A 17,523-nucleotide genomic window follows, 5' to 3' on the forward strand; every position below is an offset into this window, starting at 1 on the left:
ATGTCAATTGTGAGTCACTTTTGTGTGGATTAAAGTCACTAACTGGGACTCTTGTCTTGTTGCAGTTAAGAAATGAGAATCATCCTCCATTCCATTGGCACAGCTCCAAACACTGTGCTGCTCTCTGCTGAGACAAAGTCCGGTCGGAATTAATAACTTCAAAATGAATTGCCGCTTTAAATAAAATGACACCTTTTTTCCAAACACTGTAATACAGACAATAAACAACAATCAATTAAAATGTTTTTTTCCTCCCAAAGTGAGATGTCCTGCATTCTTTATGAATTACATCCTGACGTGCAGCACAGCCAGCTGAGTTCAGTTCAGATGTATGGAAAGACATTCAGGCCAATAATGTCTGAAAGGAAATGCTTTTGACAAAAACTACAGATTTTGTTTATTTCTATTTATGTCCAGAGATCAAGGATCCACATGTAGCATTTATTCATGTCCAAAGTTTAATGATCCAGTGACCAATTTCATATTTATTTACTTTAAGACTCAATAAAACGTTGTTGACATAGAAAACTTGTAAAGCCTACATTTAGTACACAGAAAATTCACAAGAGGTATCGATAAGGGAATCGATAAGGAATCGGATCGATAAGCGGAATGGATAATGTTATCAATATCGGTAAAATCTTATCAATACCCATTCCTAGTTAATACAGTCTGACAGTGTGAAGAGGGGAAATGTCTTTGTTCTGTCCTCCTTTGTCCTAACAACCATTACCTGTCTTTTTTTTTGGGGGGGGGGGGGGGGGGGGTTAAACTTAATGTCAAATTGTTGACCATATTCTGTGCAAACTCTGAGCAATTGCTGCAGTCAAACAGAGTAGGGAGACATGAGGACTAAATCATCGGCATAAAGTAGATGGTTAAGAAGCTGGTCTCCCACCATACAGCCAGTTCTACAGTCTTTAAGTCTTTTTGAAAGCTCATCCATGTACAGGTTGAAAAGTACAGCGGACAAAATCCCACCCTGTCTAGTCTTTGTCACTAGAAAAGGATCTGATGTTGTATTTCCCCAACTTACTTGCATGGTTTGATTTATATACCAGAAATGCAGTACTCGAATCAAATAAGGAGGAACCCCTTGGTCTTGCAATTTCAGAAATAATTTGCAATGACTGATGCAGTCAAAAGCCTTAGAAGCATCCAAGAAACACAAAAACATAGTGGAGTTCTGTCTACTGTATTTTCTTACTGCCTCTTTCAAAGCATAGATACACGTATCAGTGCCATGTTTACTTTTAAAACCAAATTGTTCATCAGAGATGACTACATATTTTTCAAGTCCATCTAAAAGGATTCTTTCTAAAATGTTTGACATCACACTTAGTGCAATGGGCCTATAGTTTTCTATACTAGATATCTTTCCTGTTTCATCTTTAATTACTGGAACCAGTAAAACTGACAGCATAGAGTCTGGCAGTGTACCATGCACTAACATTCCAGAAAAGCACAGGGCAAGTAAAACAGACACTGTGAGAAGCAAACTTCACATGTTCAGCCATGATCTGATCAGGACCACAAGATTTATTTAAAGCCAGTGCAATGGGCCTATAGTTTTCTATACTAGATATCTTTCCTGTTTCAGCTTTAATTACTGGAACCAGTAAAACTGACAGCATAGAGTCTGGCAGTGTACCATGCACTAACATTCCAGAAAAGCACAGGGCAAGTAAAACAGACACTGTGAGAAGCAAACTTCACATGTTCAGCCATGATCTGATCAGGACCACAAGATTTATTTAAAGCCAGTTTCCCAATTGCACTGCTGACTTCCTCAGCCCTAATAACCACATTATCATAAAGAATAGAGTCAATATTGAAGTCCTCACTTTTAACGCAGTTGAAGAGGTCACTGTAATGCTTCCTCCACAGTTCAACAATGTTCACTGTCCCAGTAACCCTGTCAATACCCGAGGGCAAGGGTATTTTGTGGGCATTAATAATCTTGACTTCTTTCCAAAAATCTTTAAGATCATTTTGTAAAAGCTTTTTGGTTAAGGAGTTTGCTCTCAAAGTATGTTCACTTCTCTTAATAAAATGCACACCATATTTAAACTGTGAGACAGCCTGCTTTTTAAGCTCACATGCAGGGCCTTGCCTTAGTTTACCTAGGGCAGGCCAGTTTTTAAAGGCTTCCCTGGCACACAGATGAAGAGCACAAACATGTTCATTCCATCCTGGTCTAACATGCGGTTGTTTATTTTTTCTGCTACACAGTGGTTTACTAGCCTCCTTTAGTCTGGACACTATATCATTGTACATTGTACATAAATCATTTTTTGTGTTTTGGGTTATTATGGTTAACATTATCACACAGTAGAGCATCAAATGGGATTTGAACATCCCCTAGTCATTTTTCAGTCAATCGATAATACTTCAATATGTCATTTTCTGTAAGCCTTTCCCAGTCAACACCATTATTAGAATGGACATCTTTAGGGGTCAGCTCAGGTAAAGTCCCTACATTTAGCAAGCTAGATACAGGCATGTGGTCTGTTTTTGCCATACCATACATGATCTCAACATTCTCTATAATTTCATGAGCATCTGTGCGTAAGTGTAGCTGTCAGTTGGCAATAGAATCTTATGAGACAGAATTTGTTGGGAAAGTGTAGGAACACGGACCCACAACAGGGGGCGCAAATGAACGGACAATGGAGTAAGTCAAAATAACAACGCTTTACTGTTGTGAATGTGCACAACGAATACAACCAATTACAGAAATGGACAAAAGTCAATACACAAAGGTGTCGTGTGGGCAGGCTCGAAGATAGGAGACGCCTCTCCAAGGTAAGACCGGAACCACACGGCTTCCTCCGCCACAGGACCCCGGGAATACTGGAGCCGCCAAGTCCCGAACTCCCAGGTGGCCACTGCCTCCGCGTGTCGGACCTGGTACTGCTGGCGAGGGAAAAAGAACAGTTAGATGGGGGCGCGTTTGCACCCAGAACTCCGAACGGCAGGAAAGGTACCTCCACCTCTCGTTGGAACAGTAAACCAATAACTAGCTCAGTCAAAACTGTGTACTCAGTAGGCTTTGATATGTTACCTCTCTGGTAGAAACGATATCTCAGCAATGAGGTGGAGATGCCGTCCTGCTGATATACCCCACTGATGATTGCCGTCAGCTGTCTCAGGTGATGGGTGACAGCTGTCACCGAGGCTGCTCCCGTGAGGCGGCGGCGCCCTCTGGTGCCTGGAGCCCGCACTCCAGGCAGGGCGCCCTCTGGTGATGGTGGGCCAGCAGTACCTCCTCTTCAGCGGCCCACACAACAGGACCCCCCCCTCAACGGGCGCCTCCTGGCGCCCGACCGGGCTTGTCCGGGTGGCGACAGTAGAAGTCGGCCAGGAGGGCCGGGTCCAGGATGAAGCTCTTCTTCACCCAGGAGCGTTCTTCGGGACCGTACCCCTCCCAGTCCACCAGATATTGAAAGCCCCGGCCCATCCGTCGGACGTCCAACAACCGGCGCACTGTCCAAGCCGGCTCGCCATCGATGATCCGGGCAGGAGGTGGTGCCGGACCGGGTGTACAGAGGGGCGAGGTGTGATGGGGCTTGATTTTTGACACATGAAATACTGGATGGATCCGCAGCCTCACTGCGGCGGGATTGATGACCTTGAGAATTTTAAACGGACCTATGTACCTGTCTTGGAGTTTTGGGGAGGCCACTTGCAGTGGAATGTCCTTGGTGGACAACCACACGTCCTGCCCGGGGCGATACGTAGGGGCCGGGGTCCGCCGCCGGTCTGCATGGGTCTTCGCCCCCATCCGGGCCTTCAGCAAAGCAGAACGGGCGGCACGCCACACCCGACGGCACTTCCGCAGGTGGGCCTGGACCGAGGGCACACCGACCTCTCCCTCAACCACCGGGAACAACGGGGGCTGATACCCCAAACACACCTCAAAGGGGGAGAGGCCGGTGGCTGATGACACTTGACTGTTGTGGGCGTACTCGATCCAGGCCAGATGAGTACTCCAGGCCGCCGGGTGCGTGGCTGTCACACAACGCAGTGTTTGCTCCATTTCCTGATTGGCCCGCTCTGCTTGCCCGTTGGTCTGGGGGTGATACCCGGACGAGAGACTGACCGTGGCCCCCAGTTCCCGGCAAAAGCTCCTCCAGACATGCGAGGAGAACTGGGGACCGCGATCGGAGACGATGTCTGATGGTATCCCATGCAGGCGGACGACGTGGTGGACCAGGAGGTCCGCTGTCTCCTGGGCCGTTGGGAGCTTCGGGAGGGCCACGAAGTGGGCCGCCTTGGAGAATCGGTCCACTATCGTGAGGATCACGGTGTTTCCCTGGGACGGCGGGAGGCCCGTGACAAAATCCAGGCCGATGTGGGACCAGGGGCGATGAGGCACGGGCAGCGGCTGTAGCAGTCCCGGAGCCTTGCGATGGTCGGCCTTGCCCCTGGCACAGGTGGTGCAGGCCTGGATATAATCCCGAACGTCGGCCTCCAGGGACGCCCACCAGAAGCGCTGCCGGACAACTGCCACGGTTCTTCGCACCCCTGGATGACAGGAGAGCTTAGAGCCGTGACAGAAGTCCAGGACTGCAGCCCTTGCCTCTGGTGGGACGTAAAGTCTGTTCTTTGGTCCAGCCCCGGGGTCCGGGCTTCGTGCCAGGGCCTCCCGGACGGTTCTCTCTACGTCCCAGGTGAGGGTGGCCACGATAGTGGACTCCGGGATGATGGGTTCCGGTGGATCCGACAACTCCGCCTTGACCTCGTCTTCGTGTACCCGGGACAAGGCATCCGACTTCTGGTTCTTGGTCCCGGGCCGGTAGGTGATGCGGAAGTCAAAACGGCCGAAGAACAGTGACCAGCGGGCTTGCCTGGGATTCAGCCGCTTGGCGGTCCTGATATATTCCAGGTTCCGGTGGTCAGTGAAAACCGTGAATGGCACGGACGTTCCCTCCAACAGGTGTCTCCACTCTTCAAGAGCCTCTTTCACCGCAAGGAGTTCTCGGTTGCCGACGTCATAGTTCCGTTCAGCCGGGGTCAACCTGCGGGAAAAATAGGCACACGGATGAAGGACCTTATCGGTCTTCCCACTCTGGGACAGCACAGCTCCTATCCCTGAGTCCGAGGCGTCCACCTCAACCACTAACTGGCGACTAGGATCGGGCTGCACCAGAACGGGTGCAGACGAGAAGCGCCGTTTCAACTCCTTGAACGCGGCATCGCAACGATCCGACCAGGTGAAGGGGACTTTTGGTGAGGTCAGGGCTGTCAGGGGGCTAACAACCTGGCTGTAGCCCTTAATGAACCTCCTGTAGAAATTTGCAAAGCCGAGGAACTGTTGCAGCTTCCTACGGCTTGTGGGTTGGGGCCAGTCTCTCACCGCTGCAACCTTGGCCGGATCAGGAGCGACGGAGTTGGGGGAGATGATGAACCCCAGGAAGGACAAAGAGGTGCGGTGAAACCCACACTTCTCGCCCTTAACAAACAGCCGGTTCTCCAATAACCGCTGCAGGACCTGACGTACATGTCGGACATGAGTCTCAGGATCCGGAGAAAAGATGAGTATGTCGTCTAGATATACGAAGACGAATCGGTGCAGGAAGTCCCGCAAGACATCATTAACCAATGCTTGGAACGTCGCGGGAGCATTTGTAAGACCGAACGGCATGACCAGGTACTCAAAATGACCCAACGGGGTGTTAAATGCCGTCTTCCACTCGTCTCCCTTCCGGATCCGAACCAGGTGATACGCATTCCTAAGATCAAGCTTGGTGAATATCTTGGCTCCATGCAGGGGCGTGAACACCGAATCCAACAAGGGTAAGGGGTATCGGTTACGAACCGTGACTTCGTTCAGCCCCCTGTAATCAATGCATGGACGTAATCCGCCATCCTTTTTCCCCATAAAAAAGAAACCCGCACCCATCGGGGAGGTGGAATTCCGGATCAACCCGGCAGCCAAAGAGTCCCGGATGTAGGTCTCCATTGATTCGCGTTCAGGTCGTGAGAGGTTGTACAGCCTGCTGGACGGGAACTCAACGCCTGGAACCAAATCAATGGCACAATCATACGGGCGGTGCGGGGGAAGGGTGAGTGCCAGAACCTTGCTGAACACCTCCGCAAGGTCATGGTACTGCACCGGCACCGTCCCTAGATTGGGCGGGGCTCTGACCTCCTCCCTGGCCTGGGAACCGGGAGGAACCGAGGAACCTAAACATACCCGATGGCAGGTCTCGCTCCACTGGACCACTACCCCGGACGGCCAATCGATCCGGGGATTGTGTTTCAACATCCAGGGAAAACCTAAAATCACACGGGAGGTGGCCGGAGTCACAAAAAACTCGATCTCCTCCCGGTGATTCCCTGACACCACCAGAGTTACTGGTGGTGTCTTGTGAGTGATTGGAGGGAGTAGGGAGCCATCTAGTGCCCGTACCTGCACAGGCGAGGTAAGTGCCACCAGAGGGAACCCTATCTCCCTGGCCCATTTGCTATCAAGCAAATTCCCTTCTGAGCCCGTGTCCACCAGTGCTGGAGCCTTCAGGGTTAAATCCTCATAAAGGATTGTAACTGGGAGTCGTGTGGCGATGTGGGTGTGTCCCACGTGCACGTCTCGGCCCCCCCCTAGCCCAGTGTCTAGGGGCGGGCGTTGGTGTTTAACCGCTCGGGGCAGTCTCGTACCTGATGCTCAATCGAGCCACAAACAAAACACGCTCCGCGGGCCAGCCTCCTCTGTGTGGCCGGTGCCCTAAATGTTGCCCTACTCGTGTCCATAGCTTCGTCAGCAGGGGGAGCTGTGATCGCACGGAGCGCAGGGGCCGTGGAGCGTGGGGAGGGCGGAACGCGGTTGGAACCGGAAGGGAGAGGGACGACGTGTGCCTGGCCACGCCCTTCGTCTCGTTCCCGACGGCGCTCATTTAACCGATTGTCTAATCGTATGACAAGATCGATAAGCCCATCCAAATCCCGCGGTTCGTCCTTAGCCACCAGGTGCTCCTTGAGGACCAATGACAGTCCGTTTACGAAGGCGGCGCGGAGGGCAGTGTTATTCCAGCCGGACCTCGCAGCCGCGATGCGGAAGTCGACTGCATAGGCAGCTGCGCTCCGGCGCCCCTGTCTCATTGACAGCAGCACGGCTGAAGCGGTCTCTCCTCTATTAGGGTGATCGAACACTGTTCTGAGCTCCCTCACAAACCCATCATATGTCAGAAGGAGCCGTGAACTTTGCTCCCAGAGCGCTGTAGCCCAAGCGCGTGCCTCACCACGAAGCAGATTTATCACATAAGCTACTTTGCTAGCGTCGGTCGCGTACATGACGGGACGCTGTGCGAAGACGAGCGAACACTGCATAAGGAAATCCGCGCACGTCTCCACACAGCCTCCGTACGGCTCCGGGGGGCTTATGTATGCTTCAGGGGATGGTGGGGGGGGTCGTTGGACAACCAGTGGAACGTCGCTGTCACGCACAGGGTCTACGGGAGGGAGAGCCGCAGCGGCGCCCGGAGGGCGCGCTTCCACCTGCGCGGCGAGAGCCTCCACCCTGCGGTTCAGGAGGGCGTTCTGCTCGGCCTTCAAGTCTAACCGAGTCGTGAAAGCGGTGAGGATCCGCTGCAACTCACCGATTACCCCTCCTGTGGACGCCTGTGCGCCTTGTTCTTCCATTGGCCGTTCAACAGCCGGTTGACGCCCCTCGGGATCCATGACGCTGGCCGAGATATCCTGTTGGGAAAGTGTAGGAACACGGACCCACAACAGGGGGCGCAAATGAACGGACAATGGAGTAAGTCAAAATAACAACGCTTTACTGTTGTGAATGTGCACAACGAATACAACCAATTACAGAAATGGACAAAAGTCAATACACAAAGGTGTCGTGTGGGCAGGCTCGAAGATAGGAGACGCCTCTCCAAGGTAAGACCGGAACCACACGGCTTCCTCCGCCACAGGACCCCGGGAATACTGGAGCCGCCAAGTCCCGAACTCCCAGGTGGCCACTGCCTCCGCGTGTCGGACCTGGTACTGCTGGCGAGGGAAAAAGAACAGTTAGATGGGGGCGCGTTTGCACCCAGAACTCCGAACGGCAGGAAAGGTACCTCCACCTCTCGTTGGAACAGTAAACCAATAACTAGCTCAGTCAAAACTGTGTACTCAGTAGGCTTTGATATGTTACCTCTCTGGTAGAAACGATATCTCGGCAATGAGGTGGAGATGCCGTCCTGCTGATATACCCCACTGATGATTGCCGTCAGCTGTCTCAGGTGATGGGTGACAGCTGTCACCGAGGCTGCTCCCGTGAGGCGGCGGCGCCCTCTGGTGCCTGGAGCCCGCACTCCAGGCAGGGCGCCCTCTGGTGATGGTGGGCCAGCAGTACCTCCTCTTCAGCGGCCCACACAACAGAATTAGTTTGTTGTCGTGACAAAACAGAGTCAAATGTTGGCCAAATAGATACTTTTACATCATAGATGTCTGCATTAAAATCCCCCATTACATATATGCAAGTATATTCACATTCCTCAATAAAAGAGCCAATAAATGCAAGTCTTTGTAAATAGACATCCCCATTGCTACAACAGTCATACGGTGTGTATATATTCAGAATTATGAAAACATTATTATTATGGGTAACTTTGACAGCAATGCACCAATCGACCCCCAACCTAATCACAGTGACTACTGGATCAAGCTTTTTATGCCACATTACGTCCACACCGCCAGATATTCTGCCATGCACTATTCCCAAGCTCAGATCTGTTGTACACTTCCCTGCCTCATGGAAATTACTACTAACAGAGTTCAGCTTGTCAAGTTCCTGTTTAGGAAGGAAAATTTCTTGGATATACAGAATATCCATATCTTCTAACAGTTTATCAACAACGAGACGTCGCACCTTGTCGGCTGCACTTTGTCCCATATACGCTGTGTGTTATAAGACACAACATCAGACTGGTGTCAGATTGCTTTAAAAGGTGCTGCAGACTGCCCGATCTCCAAATTTCTGGATGACAAACAGAGACCTGAGCACTGTATTCCTCCTTTTGTATAGAACCTGTACTGGACATCAAAGAACAGCCAACGTATGGACCGGACTCACGCCATATGTGTCCATCTGCGTGCGGTCACCCACTCCCATTCAATCATTCCTTCGCTCGTCCTCTTTTCCCCAGGCTCACTGACCTCACATGCGTGTGTGTGACACGGCTGGACTGAAAGGCGCAGGACACATAGGAGCCGAAAATATCACAGGAGTGTGCAGGAGGCCTGAAAAAAAAACAAAAAAAAACAAAAACAAAAAAACGCTGGTGTGCCATGGTGACTGCTGTATCACTGTATTGCGTTACTAAGCCATACATATTGATTTATAACACAAAACGCAACACAAAAATAAATATATTGTAAGTGTAAAGATGTTTGACTATATCATCAGAGCAGTAAATTGATCAGTTTGTGTGAACATCGTGCAGATTGCTGCTGCTGCTGTGTTCATGTACCGTTGGAAATTACAGCCTGTTTGCTTGAATTTTTTTTATGTGGGTGGGGGATCTGCTTCACTGGGCTCAGGCATCTTATATAGGCCAGAATTCATCTTTTGTGTGGATACAACTAATTATTTTACCAAAAATAAAACAAAAACCACGCTCCTGCCACAAACAATTGCTGAGTTTGAAACAACAAAAAGTCCTGTAATATCTGACGGTACATGGACGCAGCAGCGTTCTGCAAAACATTCACATGGACTGATCAATTTACTGTTCTGATGATATATTTATTCATCTTTACACTTATATCTATTACCCTTTTGTTATAAATCAATATATATGGCTTAGTAATATAATGCAATTGATACAGCAGACAAAACGGCACACAAGCAGGTTTTCAGGCCTCCTGAACACTCCTCTGATATTTGTCAGTGGACAGTTTTACTGCCAGCTAAAATTCGCTTTGTGTGCGCACATGTGCATGTGCACTGCTGACAGTCAAAGAAGACCTTTGCTTAAATTCGTGGCATCAAACTTTATTCCTACCCCCCCACACACACACACACACACAGACACACACACACACACACACAAAACGTAACTCTACATGGTGATTTTTGGTTGGATTAACCCATGGGATTTATGTTTGGCGTCGCTGTTTCCATCATTCCACCACAGGCTGTGTGTTCCTGGCGCACTGCACTGTGATATGCTCCTGGAGGTGAGATTCATGTTTGATATGTTGTCATGGCGTCACAGTTCCACATCATATGTCCAACAGAGTAAAATGAGGTCAAGCAATAATTTGTTTATTACAGCATTGAGATCTGTTCAGCTCCGAGCCTCTGACGTGAGGTGTGAAAGCATGCACAGCTGCCCATCAGCCACCGTGGTGTCTCAAATCTGATGGGCACAATATTTCACATTATTATGTCGCCCGTAGGGAGGAATATTATCTGTACTGTAAGGACTATTATGGATATAACAGCCTGTCCACATCTGCAGCGCCATGGAGGTGGACATTATTATATGTGGCACATACACATACCGGCAGGCTTTTCGCCGTGTCAGATTCATCTCGAAGTTCCCTCGTATGTGCTCAAATCATTTAAGATGCTGTTTTGTTGCCATCAGAATATGTAAATTGCAGTTAGATGGTCCTCAGACTGCTCATGGACTTCCGTCAGATAAATGTCCCATCTCGACCGCACCCAGAGAATCATGAACATGTGCTTCACTGCCGGCAGATTTTGACCAACTGTGGGGACTTCCACAGATGGCTGTCAGAACATTTTGGAACTGAAATCCGGCACCTTTTGGATGTGAGCCAATTCATAAGTCCGGTGCCACTCTGTGTGATTCTGGCTCTGTGTGACGGGGTATTAGAGTTCATTCCCCAGGTGGTAATCTGCTGTATATTACATTACTTCTAACTGTGCTAATAGGTTCCTTATTTATGCTGTTGTCAAAGCAATAAAAAAAAAGAAGCAGTAATTTAATGTTGTGACTGCAATTAGAGTAACCTTGGCTAATTGCAAGTGGCCATTTCACCAATAACTGATAGGAAATCAATGGTAAAATAGAATAGTATGCTTTCACAAAAGCTTGGTGCACATCAAAAGAAGACATACTTAGTAAAAGCATAAAGCGAGGGTAAATAGTAACCATTCCACAAGAAGGCAGCAGTTTTAAGATGCTATAAAGATGAGTGACTCTTATGCAAATTAATGGTTTAATTTTACTGCAGTTCTCCTCAGAAATACTGCCTTACTGCACCATTAGCTGTAACAGCTGACCGCTGCTCTTCAACGCCATCACCACAATAAAGCAGACAGCAGCACTGGAAGTAAACCAATTTAATTGAAGTGTGTGTGTGTGTGTGTGTGTGTGTGTGTGTGTGTGTGTGTGTGTGTGTGTGTGTGTGTGTGTGTGTGTGTGTGTGTGTGTGTGTGTGTGTGTGTGTGTGCGTGCGTGTGTGTGTGTGAGATCATGTTCTTGCACGCATCGCTCCCTATAAACAGTCAGCTGAGCAGATGTGCTTCATAAACAAATCATAGCAGATGATAGGGAGTGATGAATGAATCTTCAGAAAACTACAAGTAATGCTAAAGTGGAAGTGAACAGCTTGTCCTCATCTCATTGCTGCTCAGTTGTCCTCCATATGACGTGTTTCTCTGTGGGGTTGTGAGCTGACAGAGAGCTTGGAGTTACTTTTGATTTGTGGATTATACAGTGCTATAGTTTAAAAGATTACTATACCACACCCTGAGAAGTGTAACAATAGAGTAAAAAAAAAAAAAAAAAAATCACGAAAACCTCCAATAAAAAGGGGCACTCAGAGCTCAGCGAGTGCAATGTGTGCTTTATATTGCTTAACACAATCATGCAAATTAATTCTTTGTGATCTGATTATACCATAGCATATGGTTCTCTGTGGTTTTGATATTTGATTAACTCTGTCCAAAATGGAACCAATTTATCCTTGATTAACATATGACCCTTCCTGTTGGGAAAGTGTAGGAACACGGACCCACAACAGGGGGCGCAAATGAACGGACAATGGAGAAAGTCAAATCACAAAGTTTTACTGTTGTGAACTCACACAACAAACACAACAGATTACAAATACAGCAGTAACCGAATTCCAAAGGTGTCGTGTGGGCATGCTCGACGATAGGAGACGTCTGTCCGAGTCAAACCGGAACCACCCGATTTCCTCTGCCACCGAACCCCGGGGATACTGGAGCCGCCAAGTCCCGAACCCCAGGTGGCCACTGCCTCCGCTCGTCGGATCCGGTACTGCTGGCAAGGAACAGAAACAGTCAGGTGTGGGTGCGGCTGCACCCAGCAACACACAGGGTGGAAACACCACCTCCACCTCTTGTCAGGAAAATACAGGTGAGTGCAGGAATGTGAGTACTTATCCGAAATACAGTCTCCTGCTGTCTTTTCTCTTTCTGTGTAAAGGCAAAAAGTATTTAATGGTCAAAAGATGATCTGTTTGGCTGGATACGTTACCTCCTTGGTAGAGCGATATCTCGGCAATGAGGTGGAGATGCCGTCCTGCTGATATACCTCCCTGTTGATTGATATCAGCTGTCTCGTCTCAGGTGATGGGTGACGGCTGTCACCCTGGCTGCTCCTGTGAGGCGGCAGCGCCCTCTGGTGCCCACACAACACTTCCATCACATTTAATCTGTTTTTCATCCAAGCCAGTGTTTCCCAAAATTTTCAAAGATAATCTATTAGATTTGGAGTCTCTTTTTTTTTTTTTTTTGCCAGTTTGAGAAATGCTTTTAAGTTTCAATACAATGTTAATATAATATGTGACATTTAACCAGTATACTCATGGACCACTAGGGGTTACTTATGGACCACCATTGAGCCACAGAACACTCTTTCACCAAAGGCCATGTGGCCAGTAGAAAGATGTTGAATGACTTTCATATTTCCAAGCAGCAAACCCAGTGCTGGAAAAAAGAAGCCAACGCAAAAGTGCCAAAACTTGCAGTTCCTTGAATGGCCACTCGAGGCTGGCTCAAAAAGTGAGCCACTCTCCATAGACCCCCATGTTAACCCTCTGGGTTCCGAGGGCATTTTTTGGACAGTTCACTCACCTGGCATAAATGTTTTATTATTGCTGTTAACAGCTCTCCCCACATCCCACAATCAAGTTTTATGTCTCTTTTTCCAGGACAACCTGTGCTTTCATAATATATATGCTTTTGTTGTGTTTTAGAAGTGTAATAAAGGTTTACAATCAGAAATAAGAAAGGAAAAATTAAGCGGCATTAACATTTATTCAAAACACAAAGCAAACTGTAATAAACAATTGTTTTGACACTTTGTAAAGGTAATTTGAGGTCTTGTGTGAAAGTCTGTACAACAAAAAAGGTTCGAACAATAAACACAGATGCACATTTTGGACAATATATACAAAATGGTCTATGCATTTTTGTTTGTCTTCATCTCAAAGCAGTTTCTGTCTGCTATTACACAAAGGTTACATCACAAACTTCTCTACTTCTACTGTGTTTTGGGGTGTTCTGTGCTGTTCCTAATGCAGCTTTCATTCACACTTTGGCCCACTTTGGCTCCTTACAGTCTGAGGAGTGGCCCTCCCCCTCGCTCCATTGATATGGTAAACAGTGCTTTACGCTGAGAAAGCAACAGAGTTATCCAGTAACATTCACATGCAAACTAGTGGAGCAATCCTGATAGTTACACACTCTGTTGTGTGGGCCGCTGAAGAGGAGGTACTGCTGGCCCACCACCACAAGATGGCACCCTGTTTGAAGTGCGGGCTTCAAGCACGAGAGGGCGTCGGCTTTGCTGGAGGTGACAGCTGTCAACAATCAACACAAGCTGTCACCCATCATCACCACTACAAAGACTGGACTGCAACTCCACCTCCTTGCCGAGAAATCAACTACCATTCAGGTAATTTCTCTGCTGCCTGACACTGTGTGTGTTTAACCTGAACTTCTATTTGCAGCCGTTTTCCTGGAGTGTTTCCTTATCTGGAGGATTGGCGTTTGGTGTGACAGCGACGGCTTCGCCTCACACCCCAACTCAGATAAGTGGTTGACCAGGAGCTGCACGAGTGTGTGTGATTGGAGGTGGAGGTTTCCCTCCTTTACTTAAGACAGACTGTGGATTACTGAGTGTGCGAACTCACACTCATCTGGACTGTCTTTGTTCTCTGCCAGCAGTACCGGGTCTGACTGCTGAAGACAGCGGCCACCTGGGGCGCAGGGCTTGGCGGCTCCGGTGTTCTTCAGCTCCGTTGGTGGTGGAAGCTGTGTGGGGATCCAGCTCTTCTCTCTCCAGGGGTCTTCTATCGTCGAGCCTGCCCACACGTCACCTGGTGTATGATTGACAGTCACCATATTGTTATTGTCTGTACGTTGTTGTGCGATTCACAACATTAAATTGTTACTTTTTGGCTTATCCATTGTCCGTTCATTAACGCCCCCTGTTGTGGGTCCGTGTCACGTCACTTTCACAACACACTCTTTGTTTGAGCATGTGAGATTGTCATCAGAGGATCGCTGTGCGTAATGGCGCAGGGCGCATGGAGCCCAATAGTATGTACTCATTGGAGCACCCAGGGGGTTATTCAAATGGGCCAACTAGTAACATATCACTCCTGAAAACGATCTTTGGCTTTTCACGTGAGGTAAATCTGCCCTACGATTGGATTTTGGAATACCATGTGATGGTGAACCAATTCCGATTGGACACTCACATTGCGCACGTCATCACACAGCTTCTATGAGGACTACAAAGATGGCCGATGGCAGGCTCGAAAGTCCGTGGAGTTAACTTTTCAGCAAAAAAAAAAGTAGATTTATATCTCATATCATTAAAAAGTTATTTATAATTTAGTAAAGCTTGGTCTTAGCCATCGTATACGACAGCATCGGCCCCAGAGGGTTAATAGTAACTGTTGATTTATGAGATGCTGCTCTTGGGATATGCTGAACTCCCTTTTGTATCTTGGTCTTGGACAAAATTTCCTCACTTTGTCAGTGTGATGTATGATACATGACCGTAGGTTAAGCGTTAGCTAGTCAAACTGATGCCAATGTGTCACTGGATGAAGAACCTGTCAGGCCAGGAGGGAGCCCGATGCCCAGAAAGAGTTGACCCACAATACAAACTCCCAGACCAGACTTTGGAGTAAAAGTAGTTGTCATGTTTATTCCAGGCTGAGGTTTGGTACACAGGTTGTCAGGCAGCGGAGCAGAGGTACAAACAGGGTAAGGCAAAAACGCAGTCATATCCACGCAGGGGTCTGAGACACGAGCAAACACTGACATAAGGGCTGAGGCAAAATGCGCGGTCAAGAAACACAGAGCAAGATTCAGGTACACAGCAAGACAGATCAGGGCCCTATACAAAAGGCTGGAATGTGTGCTAGAAGCAACGACAAACTGGCAAAGGTGTGGTGGCTGGGAGGAGATTAAATAAGAGGTGTTAACAAGGTGCGTGTGAGGAGAAGGATCTAGAAAGGGGCCATGGCTGGTTGACAAAGAGTGTGGATGGGGCAAGATACTGAGGAAGGGAGCGCACAAAGTGGAGTGATGTAATAGGCAAAGACACGTGAGCTGGTGCAAGAGCGGGAGTAAATGAAAACACAAAGCAGACTGGGTCAAAGTGTGAGAGGAGGGCATGAAGAGACATGACATGACAACAAAAATAGAGATGCGAGAGGTATGAAGACATAATGGCAGGTGCGGGGCATGGAGTGAAACAGGAACTATGAACCAGGCTAAACAGAAGACAAACACTGAACCGGGCAAGAACATGAGAACTGATCAGGGAAAAATAAGAATGGAAACACAAAGACAAAATTAAACTGGAACTGACAAATGACTGAAAAATACAATAAAGATAACTGGATGACAAAATCAACAAGCAAAGACTACATAATAAATCGAAAGCAAAATCCGATATTAAAGAACAACAGAAAACAGAAATGAGAACAGCAAAAATTAACAGATGACAACTAAATGATAAACAATGAAAACACAGACTGACTGAGTAAAACAAGAACAGAACTAAACCATGGCAGAAGTATGAAAAGCAAAATAGAACAGAGAGAAAACACATGACGAAAAGAAACAACTAATAAAGCAAAGCAGGAGCAGATGGTGGGTAGAAGAAAGGAGGAAAAAAAAAAAAAAAACAAAACCAGCACCTCACTCAGGGCCAAAACCTGACAGAACCAACATTTTGGTCTTGTCCGAGCTGAAAAGAAAGAAATTGCTGGACATCCAGTTTTTTACTGACACAAGGCAATCAATCCTATAAGTCAACCATATAAGGACACTCCCAGTAATCCCAAAAATGATTCTCCAGCCTATCAAGTAGAATACAATGCTCAGTGGTAGGTACAGTTCTGCTAACCGCAAATTAGCAAAGCTAACATTTTTGTAAGCAGGTTAGCTTGTCAACTAACTTTGAAAACCATCAGCAGACCAATTAGCTTTTGCTAAATTTAGTTCTCACGATTACAGAGTACAACACTAACACCCCACCATGATGAAATCCGCAGAATTTTGTGGATCCGCAGAGTTTTCACAGCGCTGTAACACTGAGAAACTACATGATGACAATTGCAAATTAACATCATAGGACCAAATTGTAACTTTTATGCCTTTCATAACATTTTTTAAGAGCCTGCTGCATGAGACCCTGAAAACTTGCTAAAACAAATATTCTCTGCCGGCTATGTTTAGCCTGCATGGAACTTCATAAACACAAACTGAATTTCAAACATTTTACATATTTTACTCTGGAACAAACTGCTGTAAAGGACAAGAAGCAAGGTGTTAAAGAGCAAACTTAAGTTTCCTCCAGAATGACATGAATATGAAGCGATCGTGGCTCACAGTGATTCCCCGCCCACTGTAAATAACAGTGAAACAACCTGAGCTTCTCACAGGTTTACATAACAAATACAATAACAGCGTCTATAAAGCCAGATCATATATTCACGAGAGTTTTAAGCACAATATACAAAAAGTTTTATGTTGGGATGATGTTAATACTGTTGTTCGTGTGCAGTGTAGCAGTTAAATTGCAGCCTGATTAGACAGTTGCAATAGGAACTCTGAAATTTTGTGATATTGCAGGATTTGAAACCTATCACACACAAATTACAGTTGGTCTATTTATAATCCCACTCAGTAGATGGCAGTGTTCTCTGAATTTTGACGGGGGGGTTTGGGGGGGGCGATGAGAGCAGGTCATTTGAATGTTCCCAAAATGCCTTTTTGGCACATGTCTGTTTAACGTCAAACCTTCAGAATTTGTACATTACTTTAAAACTAAAACATATCGCTGATATTTTCACTTTGTAAAAAATGGCAGAGGTGACGGTAATTTCAATAACTGTCCGGAATTATTATTATTATTTTTTAACCATAATTCAAAACTGTCTTGCTGTGCATGAGTCCCGTGACGTTTGCAAGTCTGTATGGTTGTGATTTTTTTTTTTTTTTTTTTTGTCTTCCTTTCTCTCTGGTCATGTCTCTTTTACTTAGGGAAGACTGATCTTAGA

The 17,523-nt window shown here is 47.1% G+C and overlaps 1 long non-coding RNA gene across 1 annotated transcript; it reads right to left on the minus strand.

The window, feature by feature from the left end:
• Positions 1-1,174: 1,174 nt before the first annotated feature.
• LOC117509202 lies at positions 1,175-14,467 on the minus strand. Its single transcript, XR_004560308.1, has 4 exons — positions 14,456-14,467; positions 13,683-13,685; positions 8,917-8,922; positions 1,175-1,317 (listed from the first exon to the last, which is right to left on the minus strand). It is a non-coding gene; the product is annotated as an uncharacterized LOC117509202 (long non-coding RNA).
• Between the last annotated feature and the right edge of the window lie 3,056 nt (positions 14,468-17,523).

Source organism: Thalassophryne amazonica, chromosome 4 (assembly GCF_902500255.1).
Source record: "Thalassophryne amazonica chromosome 4, fThaAma1.1, whole genome shotgun sequence".
NCBI lineage: Eukaryota > Metazoa > Chordata > Actinopteri > Batrachoidiformes > Batrachoididae > Thalassophryne > Thalassophryne amazonica.